This window comes from Falco naumanni, chromosome 1 (genome assembly GCF_017639655.2).
Source record: "Falco naumanni isolate bFalNau1 chromosome 1, bFalNau1.pat, whole genome shotgun sequence".
Lineage (NCBI taxonomy): Eukaryota > Metazoa > Chordata > Aves > Falconiformes > Falconidae > Falco > Falco naumanni.
The window spans coordinates 90,025,432-90,042,977 of record NC_054054.1 but is presented as its reverse complement, the minus strand read 5'-3'; the positions used below and the strand labels follow the sequence as shown (position 1 = coordinate 90,042,977).

Below are 17,546 nucleotides of genomic sequence, written 5' to 3'. Positions count from 1 at the left end.
TCTGACCACTATCAGCAAACGTCTAAAAAATGACAAGACACTGCACTATGAGATGCGGTCTACATGATCAGCTGCAGCAACGATTGTGGCTTCCTGTCCCAACCACTGAGACCCAAGCTGGACACTTGATCCCAGAGCTTGTGGCCAACTTAACTGGTCACAACTAACATGCACTAATACCACTCCAAGCATGGTGCTGTAAAAAAGTGTGCAAACACAGCCTGTTTAAAGCAATTTATGTAACTGTTCATCAGTAACTTACGCACTGCACATTTGGGGATGAAATGCAAATCCTTCAAGTGCTCTGGCTGTGATTTCAGCGGAACTGACACCGCCACATGCTCCCAGAGTAAGGGAACAGCCTAGTGATCCCCCTTTCCCCCAGAACGCAAATACACACTGTTCCTGGAACTTGTCCTCCTGATCACCAGACACTTTCTGACCTAATTCAACTTACTGAGACAATAAAAGTTTGCTAGATTGGTGCTTGGGTTTTCTTGATAAACTTGTTACATGTCTTGGAAGCGTAGCTCCAGCTACTCTATGACTTAAGCAGCTTTTAGAAAATGTTTTGAAGAGACCAATGCCATAATTTAGCCCTTGTCTAGGTAAGTGAATAAAATTTCTGCTTTAAATAGGAAATACCATACTTTCATCTCCAAAACTCAGGCCAAGACACAAACTGTAAAATCCAGCCCCATCCTGCCATTAGTTGAAAAATCTCCCATCCTCCTGTATAATTCCCATAATCAATCCGCATCTCAGATGTGGACCAGAAACACTGCAGCCTGAAAAGCGAGCAATCAGCAAGACAGCACAAATTGAAATGCTCTTAAATTCTGGAGACATCCCCCACCACTACCAGACACTTTCACCTGAGCCTGCACTGACATTTTGGCTTTGCAGCCCCAGAATCTTGATATGGCTCAATCAGTAAGGCTGCATACACTATGTACTGGTGTTACCTCATTTGTGCCACTGAGCTTAAGAGTTAGCTTTTGACAGAGACTACTCCAAACGTAAAACTTTGAAGATGGGTGAGCCAAGTCTGTATGTTACAAAACCCACCAAAAGCCATCATGTGAGGTCAGGCCTTCCATCACATCCCTCTGAGGGGCAAGAGGTCTATTTGTACATGTGCTGGAAAACCATAAAGGTCACTGCAAGATCCTTCCTGGAACCAGCTACACTGCTTCCTTTCAAATTAACACAAGCATTTGACTGAAACTCAGACCTGCCTGCAATGTATTCATCAGCATGGTTGGCACTGTAGCACCCTCACATCACAAGGGGTCAGCTAGTTCCTGTGTAACACAGCAGCAAGGCGTTCAAGGGCACAGAAACACTGTAGGAAACCAGCTAACCAGTTTGCAGCTTGGCACCAGCAGTCCCTGGGAATCACAGTCCCATTCCTTGAGTGAGCATGTTGGATCCACCTCTTGTCATCTTTGATGCAACAAGCTGGGAAATCCTTTGACTGCTGGCTCTGTTCACATCACCGCAGTTGGCAGGAAGGTAACCTAATCTTAGCAGACCCACAGGGCATGGAATCATCAATGCAGCATGCAGGCTGAGAATCACAGCAACTGCCTCAAAGATCTGAGTCAGCACAGTTTCCTGGATAAAACAACACAAATCCACAGTGCTCTCTGCCCTACAGTCCAAGCTGTGTGAAGGAACCACAAAAGATTTTCCTGTAGGACCAGGATTTTTCCACTTTAGCTCCACTAAATTAGACCCCAGCTCAAAATGGCTAATAGATATGAACCACCACCTACGAAGAGAAACGTGCAGTCCTTCTGCCTCCCTCTAACTGCCTTAGAAAAACTCTCATCCCCTTTCCACTACCCTAGAACAGACCATTATATGGCTGAGATAATGGAAGTCAAGTCTCACAAGGCACAAAACTGCTTACATGGTCAGCAAGAAATATTCCTCAATGTGTTACAGGTTTGCTGAGCATCCTCACGCTGGAAATTATTTGTGATTTAAGTACCACCTCCTTTCAGAAGGGATATACTTGATGCTCCAGGCAGAAAATCAGTAAGGTTTCCAGACCAATTAAAAAAAAAAAAAAGTTTAAATATGGGGGGAGGCAGGGTGTCAGCCAAAAAGCTGCTAAACCAAGTGCAGCCTTTTCAAACTCTTCAAATTAACCTTAGCTGTCCACTCCAATGCCATGGCTATTGCATGCAGAAGCTATCAACAGAAAGCCCTGGAAACACAAACTCTTCCTGTCATTGAAGATCTAAGGACAGCATAGAGCAAAGCAAGGCCATACAAATCCTGCTTAAGCTGGCTGTTGTATTCTTCACGTATTGCCTCTGAGAGAAGTACCTGAACTTACTAGCAGCACTGTGATATCTCTAGATCCAGAGTCTACTCCCTCCCAAAGCTGTATCCTCCCATTTATTTCTCATTTCCAGAAAGTGCTGGGGTGGCGATGATGGGGAGGGGGAGGGCTTATTTCCTGTTGCATACAGCATCCTCTTTTTTTATAGCATGTCTTTCTCTACACTTGAAGCGAAAAGAGGCATCTTATATTTATTTCCCTCTGTTTACAGTCCGGAGAAGCAAACAGCTCATGCCAGGAAAAAACACCCAATGCTAAAACCTTCTGCCTTAAACTGAATTTATGTTCCAGCTTACCAAACCAATAAATGTTTTCAGTGTCACAGCTACCAAAAGCTTTTGAGAATGCCAGATCCCCAGCTACACAAGCCCTGAATGCCTCTGTATAACGATTCACAGACAACCCACAGTTGTGTGAGATTGAAAGAGCCAATAACCCCTTGTGTGGTTCCTTTCTATCTAGATTCACTGTACTCTCAAGCAAAGTCCTGAACAACAGGAAACAATTTACTGATGATGGATAAACTCGGTCAAAAAATTCTTCCATTGCTCTATGAACAGTCTTCAGGAAAGTGAGGCAAAGTTTGTAAAGGGTTTTCAAGCTATAGCTCAAGCACATCCTGTGACACAGCGCATGCAAAAGCAGTAGGCTGAGCTAATCTCAACACTTGCGAAATGTTTAAGAGCACAAAGCCAGGTTCTGGTTTACTGGATAAAGAAGTTGGAGATTGCACAAGAAAAGCTTGTGATAATGTCAAATGCTTCACACAGACTTAACCAGCCTTTACTCAGTACTCCAACTCATGAACTCCAGTGGTTCAGACCACCATGATTTAAGTCCTACTGTCCTCAGATGATTGTCCCACCCACAAATTACAGCCCTAATTGCAGAAGTAGAAGCCACTTTCGACCACATTTTTCAGACATAGCAGTCATTAGCTCCACACCCTAAACCTCTACATACTCCATTTTATATTGATATAACAGGCCTGCCTGCACCAACTGCAGGCAGTAAAGTCTGCAGCCACTGCACCTGAATTCCAACAAGGATCATAAATCAGAATCCTCAACCTGAACATTCACACCCCTTCATAGCAGAGAAAAGCATCTACTTTTCAGAAACAGAGAACTGATACGCAGCCCTGAGCAGCCCAACATAATATGACAAGTCCATGTTATATCAGAATAGAACGCAATTCTGACTCTCAGGCCTGTACTAAAAATACTTCAAGTTGGAATTTCTCAGTCTGAATCTGCAGCCTGCTATGAGCTCCACCTGCTACCAAGTCTTTTGTCAGAATCCTCTCCTTTTGGAAGCAAACAGACTGGTGTTCCTAGAGGCAGTTATAGTTAGCCTCATGAAAGATTACAAGGAGCAACAATCTGCACAAATTAGAGAGTCTCCATTTCTCTCCCTGTGTGCCAACTGCCAAACTGGAAACAGCTTTGGTCTCCAAGGAGGTTATGTACAGGCTCTGACGTCCCCTCCTAAAGCGTCTCCTTCTTGTGCAAGATCTATTTCTGATCTCTGCCTGACAGCAAATAGATCTTCAAGCATTTCCAGGAAGTCCCAGACAAAGGCATTAGCAAATGGCCAATATTGACCTAACTCTCTGGGAGGGAGGCAAGTTGGCTCGGACAAAGCAAAGGACATTAGCTCTGTTCAAACACAGCAACACTCAAACTGAACAAGAGTGAACTGAGTTTGGTGGCAGGAACAGATTGGCATGAGTGTGACCATGTTACAGAAGCAACTAAGCAGTTAATACCATCTCAGTACTGACCGGGGCTGGATTTCAGCCAATATCCTGGATGGAAAAAAAGAATAAAAAATAAAAACATTAGCCACGAATGTACTAACCTTTTTAGTCCTCTACTTATCCGTACATGCATGAAATAGTAAATCAACTCTCCTCATGCATGTCTTAAGAATTTTTATTTGCTGCTGGCTTCTCTCAAAGTTTCTAAAAACTGGGATCAATGTTCAAAAATCTCCAACAAGATCTGCTGTCCACTGCCAAAACAAAACCAAAAAAAATCATGAAAACCAAACAAGCAGCCACTGAACTGACCCCCTTGGGGACAATTTCCCAGGGCCAAGGCCTCTGATCAAAATACCAGCTCCCTTGTATTCCTACAGGAAAAGGGGCTCAGCCAAGCCAGCTATCTGAGGAACCAGACCCTTCCTGCTACATCAGCATGTAACTTACTCCACAAGCATTAGGTCAAAACACAGTGCATGCTGCCATTTCACAAACAGCTAACAAATCCAGTACAAAGACGACCTCCATTAAACAAAGCAGAGTCCAAGGATGGGTATAGGAACAGCAGGAAACAAGACACTACAGATTTTAAACCACAGCTATGGTAAAGGGAATAAACCGAAGCTCAGAGCTCAAGACATTGCTAGTCCCTTGGCTGATCAGTCAGACAAACACTCACAGAAATCGTGCCAGTGGGAAATTTCCCCACAGTGCTGGGAAATTTATCATATCCTACAATTTTGCTACAGCGGATGCCACTCCAAGCCCATGCTGTTCTCTCCAAGTCAGGTACATTAGACTGATGCCACATAATACACACCTTGCCAAAAGTCAGTTTGCCCTCCTTGTGCAATGAAAGGGAAGAGACTCCCTCTACCTATTATTCTTCTTCCCTAGAAAGTCATCTGTCTCCTCCAGCAGACTAGCTTTCTTCCTTCAGCACAGAAATACACTCTTCAGAAACCTGAACTGAGCAATTTGTTCTCACGCCTTTCTGGAAAACAGGCAGAGAACAGTAACAATTACTAGGACAGTAGCAAGAGTGAAAACACTGCCATTCTTTCTGTGCCAGATCCTGCTCAGCCCTGGACTACAGAACTTACAGGAAAAACGGCCAAGTGCAGAGGTGTGCGGCCCCCTGCTACTACCAAGCAACCCTATACATGTCCACTGAAATGAGGGTAGACAAGAGCAATTTTTAAGCCCTGGGTGGACTGTATTTGGTTGAGACTTGCCTAACTGTAGGCAGTTGGGTCTGACTTGAACTGAATATTGTCATAAGCAGCAGGGAGGTTACCATACATGCTAATCAGTACTGGACAAGTCTTCTGAGCCGCTTCTAAGCAGTAGTGGCACAAGCAGTGACAAATCAGAACAGTGTGAACACCCAGAAGTTGTTGCCCAGTCTTTGGGCAGCAGCACGCCTTGTTGGCTTGCACTCCACAGCCCTCAGGTAGAAACAACAAGTCTGCAAGTTCGACCACCTAAGAGGACCCCTTACAACAGCTGTAGAGCACTTACAACTTGAGATCATAATTCTGTAACTGCTGATTCCAACTCATCTAGGGAAGGAAAACATGTTACATCAGGATTTACAAGGCAATGGAGCATAGGAGTTCCACTGGACAGTGAGCACCATGGAGTGGAGGATATGGTTTCACAAGATGCAGAAAAGCAAATTAACAGTTCACCACTGCCAAAAATGGAGAGGTTTTACTCTGTCTTCCAGACATGTGCTGCTGCCACTTACTTGTGTTGGCTGACTCTCACAAGACCCCTCTGTGAAACAGTTCAACAGAAATACATCCAGTCAAAAAAAAATGACTGCTTTCTTTTGAGTTAGAAAAAGAGATGAGCACAGCAGTCAACAAGAAGGAAGGGGTATATCCAAACAGCCAGGTAAGGGAGCATAAAAGGGGTCAGGATGAGCGAAAGTAAAGTCATCCCCCCTTTCAGCAGCAGCATGCCACTGCATTGACTCGAACGGCCAGCAGGACCACCACCTCAGATACCCCCCAGAATCTCATCTTTGCCACGCAGATAACCGCAGCCAATAATAACACTGCTAAAGATTGCTACGATCCTATCCACCTGCATATGTAAAAATGGGTTTGGACACAGTCAGAGGCAAAACATTATCAGAGCGTGCACATTCTAAGTTAACTGTTACTTTTTAAAAGGCAGAAAGAGTAAAGCGTGTGGACCCTATAACCAATAAAAGGAAGAGTAAGATTTGCATGGTATGCAAGAATAGACATGAAACTTAAGGGAAGAAAAAAATAGCATCTTTTAAACAGTGGAAATCCTATCCAAGCAGCATAAACAGATCTGAATATAGACCCATCCAGGCAAAGTGCCAGTTACAAAATTTGAGACACACATAAAGATGAAATGAAGAGCAGAAATATTAGTATAAATTCTGAATTCATTAAAAGCATTAGAAGGTCAAAATCTGCCCATGATCTGCAGAATGCCCTGCCTACCAGCAAAAGGAGGATTCCAGCAATAAAGAACAGGGACACTAAAGAGACACTGCAATCGTATCCATACTTTGTACAGTCTTATTGGGGCATTCCTATCCTGAGGGCTCTTAAATGGGATATCAGAATGCAGACTTGCGAGATTTTAGTCCTTGAAGGCAGTATTTTTCGTTAACTCCAGCAGTTTCCCATTCAGTAAGTACAAATGTATCTCCCAAGTGCATAAATGCAAAGAACATACAACAAATGCAAATCTACTCTTAAAAACTAAGGTATCTCAAGTTTTAAATGCCTGTGGCTATAAGGAGAAAAAAAGCCCCAGCAAATCACACCTAGATACTGGGGATGCCAAAAAAAAGGTTAATATATTGAGATATAAATAAAGACAACTTAAAAAGACTTGCTGGCTTGACGTGACAACCCACTCTGAGATGGGTTGTTTCCCTCTTAAAAAAAAATAACTTTTGTCAAATGTGGTATGTGGTTTCACTGGCCTGTTAAAAATCTAATTACTAAGAAAGTACTCTCAAAATGGTGGATTTTTTGTTCTAATAAGTTTTTGTTTCTGCAAGGGTCCTCTGCAACAGAGAGTGGGAGCAGACTTGGAAGCAACACCAAACTCTTTATAAGCCAAAAAGTGTAAGTCATCATCAGCAACTGACTCTACACAAAGCGCTGCCAAAAGCACAATGTAAACTCACAGAGCAGGGTGGGGGGAAATGACCACAAAATATTCAACATTTTTCAGTCATGCGGATCTTAGTACTACTTATAACTATAATAGGTAGAAAGTTTTAAAATGAAGCTTTCAATGTGATGAACATGCTACTAAAACTTCAGATAACCCCAGTACTTACACATCATGGGCAAGTAACATCTCTGAAAAACATGAGTACAAGGGGCCAAGCAGCACATGGTTTAAAAAAAAAATCTAACTAAAGCAGCTTCTTTTTGCTTTAAAAGTAGCTTCTGGGAATGAAAGAATGAAAATGTTTCAGAAATTAATGTAGGAAATGGTCCCCCAGTCTGCTTTGGAAAACATGTGGGTGGTAATTCGATGGAGATTGCTGATGGCTCTACAGCTCTATAGCTCTGCTTTTTTTTTTTTTTTTTCGCGTTGGCAGAAGAATATGGCTCAAGAGTTCTACAATGTTATGACAGAGGCCCACTCCTAGTAAGAAAATTGTTAAAGCCAGACAGAAAACTAACATATTTAGAACTGGAATATATTGTTGCCAACGGATGGAGAAGAGCTGGAGAATGTTTAAGGTTTTCTTATCGCTTCCTACTTGTGAGGCCTGTCATCTGGCATCATAACAGAAGTATTCAGTCACAAGTCTCTTGCTTATTTCACAGAATGACAGAATGGTCAGGGTTGGAAGGGACCTCTGTAGATCACCTAATTCAGCTCCCTGCTAAAGCAGGTTCTCCTAGAGCAGAGGTTGCAGTCACATCAGGCAGGTTTTGAATGTCCCCAGAGAAGGGCACTCCACAGCCTCTCTGGGCAGCCTGTTCCAGTGCTGGGTCACCCTCACGGTAAAGAAGGTCTTCTTCATATTCAGACAGAACTTCTTGTGCTGCAGTTTGTGCCCGTTGCCCCTTGTCCTGTCGCTGGGCACTACTGAAGAGCCTGGCCCCATCCTCTGGACACTGACTCACCCTTAAGGTATTTGTAGACATTGATAAGATCCCCTCTCAGTCTTGTCTTCTCCACAGGTCGGAGTTCACTCAGCCTTTCCTCATCAGGGAGATGCTCCAGTCCCCTCATCATCACCAGCAAGAAAAACAGTGAGGATTTCTTTTTAGCAAGAGCAGTATTAATAAAGCAATTAAACACATGACAGCTTCCTCATCTCAGTGCCCTGCACAGAAGTTTGGTTTGTTGTAAGACAAAAGAAAAAAAAAATATTCTAGCAATCAAAGGCTGATTTACTCACAAGAGAATTCATGACCACAGAAAACTGCAACGGAAAAAAACCTTAAAGACTATAGAGAAAGTAGATTTTTGAGGGGTAAAGATGAGTAAGAGATCACATCTCCAGCACTGACCAAAAACGGAAATGCCAGCAATACTGAAATAGAAGCAGCATGAGAGTAAACTTCCCTTTCATAGGTACATGAAATAAATCCTCCTTCAAATTACTTTCTATAAAAGGGGTTTCAGCATGAACTCTGATTGTTCCTCCACCAATCCTATGATAAAAGTCAACAATCATCTGAAATAACTGGAAAGAATATTTTGCACTAGTCCACAGAATTCAAGGTACCCAGCCCCTACATTTCTGCTTTGCTGAAAATTAAGTTGACTTCTTTGTCTCAACTCATCATATTCTTCCCTGCTATACCCCGAACTAGGGCATAGTGGAAAATTGATTCATTTTCCTATCAAGCACCTAGATGCATATATATTTTATATGGGCACGTACCTACCCATATCACTACCATCTCATTACTGTTGGGTACTTTAACATTAATCTGATCCACTTCAGAACCACACCAGCATTCACAACCCACAGAGAAACAGAAGGACCAGGCTCTTCTACTTAAGCACTGAATGTACAAAGACAACCTCCCACACGCACAGCAGTGCAACTGCCCCCTCACTGAGAACAATATTCTACTCCTATCTCTGTGACAAATCCAAGCCTAACTGCTTAAAGCAGCTGGAAAACAGACTAACTCCAACTCCCCCCCACCCCCCAATAGAAAATAAAAAAAATTGCTGGTTTTGCCAAGCAAGCACTGAATACTCTGCATTCCATTTCATTAAAACAATTACTCAGAAGCCAGCCAAGAATTACATAAAGCTTCCTCCCTGCGCCACCCCCAGCCCCTTCTCTTCAACCCTCCTCCCCTGCAAAGGGCTTCCCAAGACCACACCAGAGTGATACCGCTCCGCTGCGCAGGAAATGGCACAGAGTGCCTCACATCGCACCGGTTATTCCATCCCACATACCACATTTTTCAAATCTAAGCAATACAATCAATCAGAGGACTCCAGCAGATCAGACAGCCTAGGTGGTCTCTGAATTTCACCCCACCGTAAGCACTACCATAGTGATCTGTTTCATGTAGTTTTCTCCCTCACATTTGAAGGTAAAGTAGCATCCAAGAAATTAAGCACTTAACCAACTCTTACAGAAAAGTGAATGATAACCTAATAGATTTTATCTCTAACTCATATGCCCAAGGCTTTTAAGTGTGACCCCAAGGCAGAAGGTGCTGGAGGCGCAAGGTTTAAGCAATTAGGAAATACAGGAACAGCATGCCAGAGCAGTTGTGCTTGTGAGGCACTGCCCAAGGGAACTGCTCAGGACAGCCAAGTAGCGAATCTCAGATTAAGCACCAGCAGGACTGATTGAAAACTACAAGCTTAGAGTTGTAAGAACCCGACTGACAAATTCATTCCAAACTCCACGCAGCCACTCCACAGCTCCCAGCCTGACTGACAGCACAGAGCTCCTCACATTTCACCGCAGAAATAAAAGGCAGCTTCTTCTGGCCAACGCTGCTCACCCACCCACAACACTGAGTTGGCCACTGATAAGAGATTTCATGACGTGGATGAAATGGCATTTCATTCCCTCCCCCAGTGTTCCAGCTCTCTGTGGGGATCCTGTCTAACTGCTGGAGCTGCTCGCAGCCAGGCAGAATAGTTCCAGCTGTGTATCACGCTGCCTAACCAGACCTCTGTAGCCCAAAAGTCTCCCACATAAAACCATAATGAACAAGAGGGAGAGCTGCAAACCAGAAGTACTACTCCTAGGCATCTTACTCTTGTGGACCACCTCTGCCCAAAAGGGGTAATTTGCTAGCAGCAACAAAAAAGCTCTAGTCCCAAGGCAGCTGCCGGTGCTGAGGAATGGGGAGCAGCAGATGCAACTAATGGTCAAACAAGAAGAGCAGCTAAGACCACCAGCCAAGTCATCACCTTACTCCAACTTGTGGGGCATCAGTAACCTCAACTGATGTGCAGTTAGCTTTAGGCTCTTTTGTCTGACCCAGCTGAAATTAGTGGCTCCAACCCAAAATAAATCTTTTCAGAGCCTTGAACTTGTTCAGAACCATGAAAGAGGATAGAACAAGGGAGTATTAAACCCCTAACCCATGGCAAATCATTTACAGCCCTCCTGCCCATGGCCTTTTCTACTTCTGGCTTTTCTTGTCTCCTCCTGCTCTTAGAAAAACCCAGCCTAATCACAGTCCCTGAACCACCACTAACTTCCTTACAGCATGAAGTGAAATTCTCTGTTCACCTTGCTCTTCGGGGATGGAAATAAAGCAAGATCCTATCACGTGTCTAGACAGACACAGGATTAATTCTGTCTGCCAGCTCAATTTTGTGACAAAAACATGGGATTGGTTTATTCCTAGAGACCCCATACAGTTTGATTTATAGCTGAGCCATTTAAAGCACAATTTGCCATGCAGTGTCATTCAGGTTTATTCCCTGGAGTGCCATTTACTTTTTTTGATGTTCTTCACGTAATTTGCAAAATGTCAGAGGTTTAAACACAAGCAATAAACAGTCAAAAAAACCCCAAGAAATTCAAGCTACACTCCACTGCATGCTGCCAGCCAGATATACTCAATAGCTCACCCAGCAAAGCCATCTACACCAAATTTGCATATGATAATATAAGAACACTGAGAAGTAGCATGACAAACTGCATTTAAAGACTTTCAGACTACCTCATCATCATTCAAATAACTTGAACTAAACTTGTTCACAGTGTAGAGACAGTCCAGCACAGGGAAAAAGGAGCCAAGCAATAACAATGCAGGCTGCCTCCCCCTGTGGCCTGCCCTAAGTTCTCTTGGATCCTCAACTTACAGTTGTCTCAAACTGCTTAGATAAATTTCCCATGTAAATTTAGAATAATTACTGTCTGCTACAAGAAAAAGTTTCATTTATATGAGCAGAAAAAGAGCTTACCAGACTCCCAAACAGCCCAAACACATAACCTCAGGGACTCAAATTCCTGTAACTGAAACACTAACATTGAACTTGTTGCACAGCACTCCAGTTGCCATTTCTACTTCATCTACTTCATCAGGATTTAAAAACATACATACACAGAGGAGAAAGCACAAATTTTAACACCAGTCTATCAAAGGAGACTGTCTCCAGGCAGCTGGTTTCTGCTGTTCTGGAACTATTTGCAATGAGAATAAGCACAAATGGGAAAAATAGCTAAGAGTGCTATGAGAAAGTCATCACCCACCTCCTATTTTTACGGAATATCTTTAGCACACGACATTCTTTGAATGACTTCACGACACTCTGTGGTAAAGGGAAACACCAGAGTAAACTACTGTGGGGAACTTGGAAAGGAAAGGAAATCTTTTCTCCCTACTCACAGCCTGTCATAACAGAGGATGAAGAAAGGATGAGCAATCAGAAGGGCAGAAAGGGAACATTAAACAGGACTGAGAAGGGAATAAAAACTTATAAATCTAATTCAAACTTGTCATTGTAAGCTTTTCCAGCAATGGTAATCAGAAAAGCTTGAAAGAGTTACTATTCTGATATATTCAGCTGGAAGCTATTTCAGAAACACAAAGACCTCAACAAACATCAACCATATTTCACAGGTAAGAGCTATTACCCCTATTTCGCAGACAGAGAAACGGTATGCCTTAAGTCAGGGCAAGTTTTTGAGGCTGTGGTTAAATGGTTACCTTATGCTAGATTAAACATAAGCCACAGCTAAAAGAGGTAGCCTCACCTACTTCCCAGTCTGCTGTCCATGTAAAAAAGATACTTTCAGAAGAATCAGCTTGCTGACCCAGCTAACTGCCCAGCAGTTATTGTGGAGAGAAGGATGAGAGATGGGGACAGGGAACATAACACACCTAACAGCAGCCAGCACTTAAATCAGATTAAACCAATTTGAAATCACAGCTTCCACTTTCTCTCCAATTCATTTAACTTTCACCCAAAATGGAAAGGAAATGTGCTGCTCCTTCCTTCTGTGCTGCACTGGATCTAGTTATCTTGCCACACGGTGAGACATTTCAGCTTAATGATCCAGTGGCAAATCATTTGTTCCTATTTGGGGGAAAGGGTTGGTCTTCCAAAAGATCAGAAATCTGAATCAATTCACTCTGGAGTCTGATACTAAGTAAGCAGCAAGTAAGGGACTTGGGGAAGCTGGAACCACCATTTCTGGCTGCCATCTGAAACTGGATGAGATGCAAGGCGAGATTTTACAAACACTGGAACAAGAACAGGACCTGAAGGTCTCCACAGTTCCCTACCTAGCATTTTAAAATATAACAGCCTAGCAGTCATGACAACCTGTACTTCCAGGGTTTCTTACGAAGCCTAAGTTAGTTAGGACTAAAGTGAGCAAGAAACTCCCTAAACGCCATCTTCTTGTCGTAGCTTGGGAAAGCTTCCCACAGACATCTCACTTCCAGGCAGCTGGAGCAGAAGAGCATCTTCATTAACAGCTTCCGCATCAGACAAAAAGGAACACACAAGATCAGTACACAAAGGGAGGGAGGCATAGTCTGAGACACAGAGCAGGAAGCTGGGACCAGAGGTCCTATTCACTTGCGCTGTTTTCCACTAGCACAACACAACTGAATTCAGAATCTGTTCTGGCTATCTCCAAAGCTGCAGTAGATCCCAGATACCACAACTAACACATTAGCCTGATTCAAACAGATTTGCTTTGTAGCCATGAACAGACACCCCCTACCCCTTAGCTGCACAGATTTAGTCTGAGAAATTTATATGTCTGTCTTAGCAGTATATCAGAAAAACAACTCTGATCTAACTAGAAGTGCATTATTATTTCTTGTTCTGCTGTCAGACTTAAGAATTTTATCTGGCATTTCTGCAGTTTCACAACTTGTTTCATGTAATAAATCCACTTCAGGGGAAAAGAGGTGAAGAAAAGTGGGCCCAAAGAAACTGAAGTACCACGATTCCCTGGAAATGAAAGAACAAGTAGAGAGACAGAGGTAAAGATGTATGAGAAGTTACCCATTTCTTTCTCTAGTGGTAGTAGAGATGGTGTCTGAGGATCAGTTTTAACCAGGGGGGCAGCTGAACACTTGGGATAAATTGACCTCTCCCAGCAAGGGACAAAGGAGCTAAAGACAGCACAGAGTCCAGCCTTTCCATGGAAATAGAGCAACAAGAAAAGAAGCCTCTCTCTGCATCGAACACTGCTCGAGGCAGAGGACTCCCTGTCTGAGTTGCTCAGGACAATGAAGTCCCTGTTTTATGAGAGGTCACAACAGCTAAGAAGCTGAAACAAGTCAGAACCCCATTGTGCAGAGTATTAGTTCTGTTTACAGTCTTCTCACCCAGCAGCAGGAATGACTCAGAAACCTGAGCCAGTAGAAAGCCAAGGCACCAGATTACTTTACCAGCATTTCTCCTCAATACCACTTCCTGGGCATAGCTCACCATGAGCAATTTCACTCTAAGCTTTCAGCCAAATAACCCCAAAACCCACTGCATATGACTTCTAAACTTAAAGAACTGAGTCAGGAACAGGCAAGCATCCCCCTCAGATGAGGGACAAACAGCAAACCCCTGCAGAGCACAGCAATCTTCCAAATGTTAGGACAGATGACAGATGGAAACACATGTACCCCCACACTCCCATGAAAAATCAATGGCAAGATTGCTCCCTTTAAAGTCAATCTTGAGAGGATTAAGCTCTGAAGAGTGGGTGGGTTAGAGTTCCTAAAACGAAGGGAAACAACTATTAAAGTAAAATCTTTGTGCCACTGAACCTCTGCACCCAGAATTTTGAAGCCACATTGCTAGGCAAACCTGCTAAAGAAAAATCCTTCTAGAATTAAGCAAGCACACCTAAAGTAAGCAGCTTACAGTCTAGTTTACACACACAGCCAAAACACTGCCATAAATATGTTCTTATTAAACAGAAATAACTTTTGTAAAACATCTTTTACAAGCTCTAGTGAATGCTGTTTTGTTTCTGATTGCAAAATCCAGTTAAAAAAAACCTGAAGCCTTTAAAAGAAAACTAAACCAGAAGAATTTCAAAGCCACCAAAAGCAAGTAAAACCATTTCTGTTCAGAGTTACCAAAGCTTAAAAAGTTTTACAGTAGTGTTTGCTAACAACTCCTTTCAGAAAAAGGCTGTAAAAAACGTTCAAATTGAAAATCAAACAGTATCTGACTAAAAGTAAAGGTCAAGTTTCCTTTCTCCTACTCCTCTCACCATAAAATACATGACACACTATACAAACTAGGTTTCTTCCTTCTGCAACCAGCAGAACCTAATGGATCTGTTCACACATACTTCTTAGACAAGGTAGCACCACAGGCCCAAGAATAATTCAACATCTAATTCAAGATCTCCAATTGTCTAAAGCAAATAGGTGGAGTTGGGTCAACTGTGTGCTGGAAGCACAGCATGTAACAACACGCCGCACTTTGGTAATCCCCTGAAAGGGGTGATAGCCCTGAGTTAGGATTTTCATTCTTTAGGACCAAGTTTTACTCTTTGTGCCAAATTACAACACTGCAGAATGGCAAACTTATTCAGCAAGCTTCCTGTCAAACTCCAAGCACATCCGCAAAATACGCTTCCTTAGCATTGTCTTTGAGGAAGACAATCTGGACAAGTCTGGTCAGCTGCTCGAACTCACCATGTCCTCCCCTCCCTTCCACAATGTACTATTCTAGTTTATACCCGGACCCAGCACTGAGTGTCCTGGGCCACGGAAGCTGCCACAGCAAAATGGGGTGCTCGAGTTCCACCTGCGGAGCTCTGGAACAGTTTCCTATGTGAGCTGTGCATTGTAACACCACTTCTTCAACACTGAGGGGAAAAAAAGGAAGTTTTTTTCAGCTCCAAATGAATCCCCAAAGCAACACAAATCCATTCTCACATACGTTTCATAACCTCTCCAGCCCAAGCAGCATGAAACTGAGATACTACTGAACCTCCATTTTACATTGCACAAGTAGACGCTGATCAACTCCATCAGCTCTGGGAAGAGGGAGAAAAGTTTTGACAAACTCAGGGAGTTAAGAACAGACACACCATGACAGGGCTCTGTGAGGCGTTCCCTCACAGCCAACAAGGTCCATCAGTCACTAGTCATTTCTGCACCACACAGATTCGGAAGCACGGTGTGGAAAGATCTAAACTGATTTTACTTGACATCAACTCTGAACCTGCAAGGCATATGAACTCAGGCTCAATGCTAAACTACTTTTGGGCCAAAACTGGCCCTGGAAGCAGTGCAGTTACATCCACATGGCATTGTGCCTGAACCAACAAGTCCTGCCGGACCAGCCTGACTCTGGACAGAGCCAGCGCAGACGTCTGTATCCATGGCACAGTTAATCCACAACTCAGATAATCCACCCATAGATAATGAGGAAAGAAAAACAACTCTCACTTCAGTTCAAAAGTTTGACTTATTTCAGGGGAGTTGTATCAGCACATCATTGTTCCCCTATGTATGCATCCCAAGGTGCATGGCTTTAGAAAATTAAGTGAGCAATTCTGGGGCTAACAAAGGTTTGTAGAGGGTAAATAGCTGGTGTGCTTTTCTGTGGTGAATTCTGTACATAAAAGAAAAGCTTTGAGAGAGAAAGGATCCCACTGTTTTTGTTCAACTGCTTACTGTTAGATAATCAGATCTTGTCCAGTCTGAAAGACTGCACAAAAATTGAGAAAGAGATGGTATAATTAAGACTTGATGAAATCAAGTTGCTGAGACAAAAAGTTCTGGTTTAAAAATTGTATCACAACTTTAACTTTTGGTTGTGCCAATACATTTAACACTTCAGAAGAACAAAACAGACAGAAATTCAGATCTTTTTGAGAATTTGCAGTTCACCTCTAACTCTCCTACAGAGGAAAAATGTGTTGAAACTGCAGTACCCTACCTGGACAACTGGAAAGTCACACTGCCCCTGTGTAAGTAATGTAGTTCTTGCAGTGGACACCGTACAGCTCCCATGGTTCATTGAAGAGCACGTCGTTGAGACACTAAGCTGGCCCTATACAATGCTATCTGTATGCTCACCTTGAAGGGCCACTCAGCAAGTCACTACACTGACTGGGTGAATCCTGTTCTAACTAGCAATGCATTCCTGAACATGCTAGAAACTTGCACCAAAACTCCAAGCGATAAAACCAGGCTGAGGGATATGAGAAATGGTAAACAGAACTGGCTCCGCTTAAAGAAACAACTGTGAGAAGAAGCTGCAGTAGAAATTCATTCTGTTGGCACCAGCAGCTACTTCACCCAGGCAGGGGTGAGTTTTCACTCCCCAAAAAATCCTTTGTGGTGTACCTTTCACCAGGGAGCCATGCAGCTGGTGGACTCCTTGCCCCTTCAGTTTTATCACTAGCCCAACTCAGAACCTGTTTTCTGAAGGTGTGACCGCCAGCTTTATGCCAGCATTGTAATGTGAGCTTCCAGGTCCAGTAATAAAACTGTAATTTGCCTGGAGTGTCTCCTAACAGAACGTCTGGTTTCTATTAAAGGTAGGATGGAAGTAACGGATTGTGGCCCCTCCCCACTGTCTGTCTGATTTAATCGGTTTCATAAGCGGAACTCAGTCACCCTAATGTCTCCCAGAGCACAAGGGATTTTGGCAGATCCACCCCCCTTCCGGCTCGGTACCAAAGGAACTCAAACTCTCTAGATCTTTCCAGTGAGACCAGCTGCTTGGCATTTCCCCGCTACACGTTTTCAGAAGGTTTCGGCACACCTGGGCAAAGCAAGGGGACGAGGATGAGCTCTGAGCCCGGCGGCACGTCGGGCCGGGGCTGTTGCTCTACCCATCCCTGAGGGCTCCCCACCGATAACTCCACAGCCATGCGAAGTTACAGATCTCGCCCAAGAACAGGCTGGAGAGGCTGCGGCACCGGCAGGGGAGGAGGTGTCTGCCGAGCCCCGGCCACGCTGCACGCTGCTGCCGGGCTAGGGGGCCGAAGGGCAC

General features: G+C 43.5%; 1 protein-coding gene across 1 annotated transcript in view; it reads right to left on the bottom strand.

The window, feature by feature from the left end:
* PXN (paxillin) overlaps positions 1-17,546 on the bottom strand; it is a 47,534-nt gene that overhangs the window by 29,584 nt on the left and 404 nt on the right. The window lies entirely within an intron of this gene.